The sequence below is a fragment of the Vicia villosa genome, unplaced genomic scaffold (genome assembly GCF_029867415.1).
Source record: "Vicia villosa cultivar HV-30 ecotype Madison, WI unplaced genomic scaffold, Vvil1.0 ctg.002165F_1_1, whole genome shotgun sequence".
In the NCBI taxonomy this organism is placed as follows: Eukaryota; Viridiplantae; Streptophyta; class Magnoliopsida; order Fabales; family Fabaceae; genus Vicia; species Vicia villosa.
The window spans coordinates 7,433-14,864 of record NW_026705858.1 but is presented as its reverse complement, the minus strand read 5'-3'; positions in this window follow the sequence as shown (position 1 = coordinate 14,864).

Genomic DNA, 7,432 nt, shown 5'->3' with positions numbered 1-7,432 from the left:
GAACTAACAAAGTTAACCTAATTCACACACCAACTGTCTGTTACACAATGTGCTGTCAGTAGGATCTTCTGAACGAAATTTGTATCACTCAATAAAAAGTTTCCTAAACAGATAAAAGTGATAAATCCGGAAACACATTTAATAAACACTAACAGCTCATGCTGTCACACATGGATGTCATGACATCGATCATGACATTCATTACAAAAACTGTATTAGCTCCACACATATATGCAACCTGCATATACACAATCAACCAGGTATGTTTTACCAATAATGCAGCCAACATGCAAACACCTTCAATCTCCCCCTTTGGCAAACTTTTGGCTAAAACATCCTGTCACACCACCATTCTTGTTGTTCTGGGGTGACACATAATACTTCTCCCCCTGTTTGGCCATAAATGTTGCCAAAACCAAAAGAAAACTCCTCGCTCAACGAGTTTAAATAAGTCCAAAAAATTAAAATAAAACAGACGGAACTAAATGCAAAGGAACAAATCAAACAAAACAAAAATAACCACACTAGACTCTAGTTACAATTACTGCTCAGAGGCAGATCCAGCTGAGGTGTCTGAAGAACTTTCTTTCTCAGAGTCATCAACAGGACTAGCACTTTCTTCTGCTAATTCTTGATCATCTTTATCTTTCATCTCTTCTGTATCTGCAAACTCCTCATTCTCATCCATTTACAGAGTACATATCATTTGTTCAAGAGACATTTTTCTAGCTTCCAGTTCTTTGCAAGTCTCTTTTAGTATTGCTATGACTTCTGCTTTACTGACTGATGCGCCAGATTTGGAAGTTTCAGCTGATGTCATGACAATGTCTGGAATATGCTTTCCCTGAAACAGTTTATAATGGAAAGCCAAGGGACTTTCTCTTTTGCATACTACATCATGTTCAATGTGAATGTTTGGATATTGATCCAGAATTATACCACTCAAGAGGGATGGAAAGGCAATTGGACCCTTAATACTGAAGCTTTCAGCATGCTTTATGGTTTGGTCAAAAATATATGCTCTATAATCAAACTTTGCCTTTGTTCCTACAACATACAGAAATCTACCAAGCACAGTTGAGATACTGGACTTGTGATTTGTTGGTACCCAATTAGCTGCTCCTATTTTGTGAAGCATTGCATACTTGATGCTCAGCTTACTTGCAATTAGCTTCTCTTTCATGGGCCAGCTTTTTACCTACTTTGCTGTGATCACTTGACAGACTTGGTTGTCTGTTACTTCTAGCTCGGTTTGAGCTTCATCTGTTCTTCCCAAGAATTTATTAATCACAGAAGGAGAGAACAATACACACTTACCTCTTACAAACACTTTTCTGTAGTCTACACTTCTGCTATTGCCAAAATCTTCAGATAGGTTTACCACAAATTCATTGACCAGCTTCTCGTAACATTTGGGAAGATTGCACACAGTTTTTAGTAGTCCAGCTTCTTGAATCAGCTCTAAGACCTCCTTGTTTTCAAGAGCATTTGGAGCCAATTCCATTTCAACAGCCAATCTCTTTTGGAGAACATATTTCCATCTGCTGAGACTAGAGGCATAGTGGAAAGACACATTATCAATGGGAACTTCAGGGATGCTAGCAGCAAGCTTACTGGTTGTAAGCTTCTTCCTTGATGGAATGTTAGGGATATTTACTTCAACATCAGATTCATGTTCAACAATTTCCCGCTCTTTTCTTTTCATTGGAATGACCCTGCTCCAAGATTTTGAAGGACCAACCCCTTGACTCTAGGTAACAACTTTGCTCTTGACAGGACATGCAGAAGTACTTTTCTTCCTAATAGTGTCTTTGGCAGGGTTGTTCACTTGAGTGCTCCCTTTTGGTGATCCTTGCACCACAGCTTTGCCTTTTCTTCTTGTCATTAGCCTGTTGGCGACACTCGGATTCAAGGAAGTAAGTAATTCATCGTCAGAGTACTCATCTAAGTCTACCAGATTAGTATCAGTTTCAGTATTGGCCTTAGGGTGCTCATTATTGTCAATGTCATTGACATCCTCGGTGGCATTGGTATTCTTAATAACCCCTTGTTCATCCTTGTTGATTTCTAGGTCACTATCAACAGTGTGAACAACCTCAGCCTTACTGGTGTTATTGAGGGGATCAGCCATTATGGTTTGAAGAGGAATAGATATTCTAGGCACTTGATGATTCTCCTTCAGAATACGATTAACAATCCTGGTAATTGCACTATCGACATATTTGGATCCTTCTTTAGTAAGTTCCTCCATGGTAGCAGATGCTGAGGATTTGGTACCCTTGTTGTGAATACCCTCCTTGGGTCATTTTGCATGAGTCATTTTAGGCTTTGTGGCCTTTACTTTGTCACTGCTAATCGTCCTTAAAGGGACAACCTTAAGGACCCTATTAGGGTTAGAGGAATCTTCCGGTGTTGCTAAGTCTGAAACGGGAGATTCATCATTCGATTATTGAGACATTCTGAACCTTAGATAACCAGAACTTGTTTCACACTTGTGAGAGCAATAGAAGTAAATAAATCTTAGAGAGTAGCTAGCAGAACTACTAGGAAGGTTTGTCGTTTTTAGAATATTAGGGGATCGAGGGAGCTTTATATGCACACTGAGTGAGGGATATTTCAAAACATGGATTTTGACAAAGTCCAAATAGTATTCCCTCACGTTGGTTAATTGCTATAATAAGTTTTGGTAGCAAATACCCAACATACCCTTTTCTGTCACATTGTCTTTAGATGTTGTTGCAACATTCTATATGACATTGCTTTCAGACAGTCCTTTAGGATCATTGCTCACATTTGAATTTTCCAGTTTTCTTTCCCGATATGTAATGTCCATCACAAGGTGTCATACCCTAATTTTTGACCCCCCTGAGATGACATATCTTCAGGATTTTCATCAAGTCAAAGTAAGTACCCAGGGCAGTCTGGCATTCAATCGAGGGTGTTCAAAGACAAGAAAACTCAGGCAAAGGATCAATCAATAGAGGGATTAGTCTCTAATACAATCATAAGACTCAAAAGCTTCATTATTTCAACTATGATTGATTAGACACCCAGTCATCTAAGTACAGAATTACTCAGATCAACAGACTAGGGTTTGGAGCCTATCAAGGACTAAAATCAGGGATCACCTTTGGGAAACCCTAAAAAGCCCCAGGGGATCATTCAAAGACATCAATCATCTTCAAATAACTCATATGACAAGATCCACTGGACATTACACCTCAGTTCAAAGTCTACAGTCATCATTGTCCTCTGGTCGACAATTAGGGTTTTTGACCTAATTCACCAAGATAGTTGACTTTTAATCAGGGCATGGATCCAAAACTCAAGACATGATTCAAGAGTCTCTACTACCTCAATATAATCCATTTACATCATTCATTTGAGGAGAAGATCTTGATTCTACATAAAAGTCCAAAATCTCACCTTACCAGGAAAAAGTCAACTGTATGGGATCACCATTGACTTTTGAGATTTTTGGTCAAACCATGACTTTTAAGGATCAATATCATCAATATATGGATAATGAAGTCATTTGACCAAAGAAATTCAAAGAAATTCATCAAGGAGCAAAAAGTCGGGAATTAGGGTTTTTTAAGGCATGGTGAGAACTCAAAATTTCACCTACACAACTCAATAAACTTCCAACATGAAAGTTGTAGATCTTGCAAAATAAAACAACATCTTACAAAGGAACTTTTTTCAAAAGATCAATCATTCAAGAGTTTTGGAAATTTTGGAGTTTTAGGCCATAAACACTTAGAAATTTTTCTAAGTGTTTTAACCTAGTTTTCTTCCAACTTTGGCCTCATTTTTCACAAATTTGCCAAAGGATTCTGAAGAAACTCCAAACTAATGATTTGAAGTAGATGTTTAGGGCTTTCCAAATTGTGTTCAACCTTCTCCAAATTCAATTTGAGCTAGGAGTTATGCTTGTTCAAAGTTGGCCTCATGAAGTAAAATTATAGGTCATGTACAATTTGAAACTTTGAAATTTTGTGCATTTTGCTTCACTAAGTGATGCTACACGACCTCTAATGCATCTGAAACCATACCATACATCAATTTCCATCATTGCATAAGGATTAGAGAAGATTCCCAAAAACAAAGGCATGTGATTATGTAATGATTGCATTTTTGAATTTATGACAAATTGGTGATTCATCAAAGGAATCTTCTCCCAACCAATTGGAGCTCATTTCTGCAGCCATTTGGTCCCCTTAGATCAAGCAAAACCGATGGATAGGGAGTGGTATCAAAGAGCTCATCATTGCACTTGGAATATTCTTTGAATTCCTTCATGGCTAAGAAACCAAACTCACTACACTAAGCAAGCTTACTATGATCAATTGCTCTGAACCAATTGCCTATAAATCGAGGCCTCTTTCTCATTCAGAAACCACACCAAAGCAACAAAATTCTTGCTTTCTCTCTTCTTTCTTCATACTTAAGGTTTTCAAAGGTTCTTTGGCAAGAAGACTCGGATTCTTCAAACCAAAGCTCTTCCTTTGGAATTAAGTATTCAAACACATTAGGGAAGTCATTTAGAGGTGATCCAGACCTCTGAAACACTTCTGTAAGTGAAGAATCATCATCTTCACCTCTCACTTGGAGCTGTTGCAGTTGGAGGTCCATAGAGTAATTCAGGAGGTTTCAAGCCAAGCCAATCATCCAGGCACACTCCTCAGGTCATAGTGAAGCTAACCAGATGGCTGCAGCTCGTCTGTAACTCCAAATTCAACAACCTCCATGTCTACTTGAAGCTCAAATCGAAGGAGGTCCACAGAGCAATTCAGGAGGATTCAAGCTCCAATAAGCATTCAGTTAGCATCATTGAGTCTCAAGGAAGCTATTGAGATCATTCATTCAAGTCCAGGTGTTCTCCATCACCCTCACGACCTCCATTTTCAGAGGTAAGTCTCTGAACCTCACCTCTTTAATTTAAGCACTCTTTGAGTTAAAGCTCGATTCTATCTTGTTCAGCATCATCAGAGGATTGAAAACCCTCTATCATCTTTCATTTATTCATCTTGTTTGTCATTTAATTTCAAATTTAGGGTTCATGTGTTCTTAGAGTTTTTTGAGAAATTAGGTAGCTATAGTTCATATAAATAAATCTTAGTTACATATCTGGATTCGTGAGGAAATTTAGAACAAGATTGATGTTTACATCATGTCATTTAGTTGAGAAACCAGAGAGTTAGGATTTTGAAAATTCTTGAGCTCGAGGAAGAAGATGACTATGGCCATGGCGCGCAAAATTTAAATCTGGGACCAAAGTTTATTTTATTTTGAATGGAAGTTGTTTTATAAACGACTAAATCGTTACAGCCCAGTGGTAAAGAGTGTTTGTGTGTTGCACGTGTCCAAAGTCTGGGGTTCGAATCCCCCTCGCCCCAGACTTTTTGATTCTTTTATTTTTCAATGATTTATCACTTGTTTTGAAACATAACCAATTGAGTGAGAGTTATTATCACCAAACGCGCGTTGGCTCAGTGGTGTTGTTTTGGGCTGGTGACTTCAAGGGCGTGGGTTCAAATCCTCCAAGGGCCAAAAACTATTTTTTAACACATAATTTCTTTTATTTTCTTCACAACTTCACATGAATAATTCACCTATCAAATTAAATCATTTTCACTTCATTTTTCACACACTTGTCATTTAATATATCTATTTTGTAAATAATAAAAAAAATCGTAAAAATATTATTTATTTGATGTGTTTTAATTAGGTTTAAAATAGTATGTTTTAAGTGTTTTCTTAAATACTTTAAATGTATATATTCACTTTGTTTTAACCTAATCATTTTGTAAATAAGTTTATGATAAAACCCTAATTGTTTAGGTCTTAATTAGTTAAAAATCTTTATTTTTACCTTAATTAAGTTGACTTTTTGTCAATTTTCAAAACTGTTTTCAATCTCCGAATAAATCAAATGATTAGGATTTTCAAACAACAAAACCTTGTATCATTCCGAATCATTTTCAAATTGCTTTTACACCAGTACTGTAAAGTACTGGGCCTCTAATAGAGTGTAAGTCCCAAACACCTTCTCTTCTTAGCTTGTTTTCAAAACTGTATTTTCAAAATCTTCTTTCTGTTTTCAAAACATTCTTCTGGTATTTGAAGGGCATTATTCCCGGTGAAACTCTTCAGATACCTATGTGACCTTTGTCCATCTTCACTTCTTCTGTTTTCAAAAACCCTTAACTGTTTATCATATATATATTCAACTGTTATCCACCAATTACTGTTGAGGCTCTGTACATACTTCTTCAAAGGCCTCCACTCCATCCAGGTTAGGCTTTACAAGCTTTCAATTTACAGTCTTCATTTAAATTACTGTCAAATATAAACTGTGCATATATATTAGTTTAGAACTACGTTTGAGTATAAACCTTAGGACAATTAAACTATATATATATTATAGGAATATGACCTAGGATTGAGAATGTCTTCCCGGTGAAGGCTCTTTCCTAATTAGAGATCTGTAGTTCAAACCCCCAAGATGAATTATTCCCGGTGAAACATCTTGGCAAAAACCTTAGAATCCAAAAATATAGGACACATCCACCCAAAGAGGAATTATTCCCGGTGAAACCTCTTACCCATTTGCTTAGAGCCAAAATAAGTTCAAAACCACATAGCTTTCTCTTGTGCTATAACAAGGACCCTCGATTAGCCTCCTCTTGGGCTTTGTACAAGGACCCACAGGCTTCTTAAAAGCATTTCCAGCTTCCTCTTGAGCTTGTATACAAGGACCCATCAGGTTTCTTATAAACATAGGAACAGGTCTTTAGTCACCTTTTAGCCTACCCTGGTGAGTTTCTTCCATTTTAAACCAGACTTTAAACAAGCTAAGTTTGTCTCAATTTTGCATTGAGTACACCTTTTGGAATGAGAGACATGGACAGTCTCTGTCACCCTTATCTTCATCAATCTTCCTTAGCAGAGTCTAGGATCTATGTTTATTTTCTCCTCAGCATGAGTCAGCCTTCATCTTGGGCTTTAAACAAGAAGTCTCCACTAGATAATCTTTCTGCAAATCATTTCAATAAAATCCCCTGGAAAGGGTTAGCCTCCAAATCAATCCATCATTTCAATAAAAATCCCTGGAAAGGGTTAGCCTCCAACACATTCTTTCATTTCAATAAAATTCCCTGGAAAGGGTTAGCCTCCAAAGTCAATTAATAAAAATGTTAAAAAAAATAAAGATTCATTTCTCTTAGGATATAATTTCCCCAAAAGAGTCAAAACCCCTGGAAAGGGTTAGCCTAAAAAAAAAAAAACATGATAAAGTCAGTCTTTTACTAAATAATTTCTCCAGCTGAGTCAAAATCCCTGGAAAGGGTTAGCTTCCAAAGAAAAACAGTCTTTCAATAAATAAAATCTCCTCAGTAGAGTCAAAACCAACAAAAATAGTTAGCCTCAA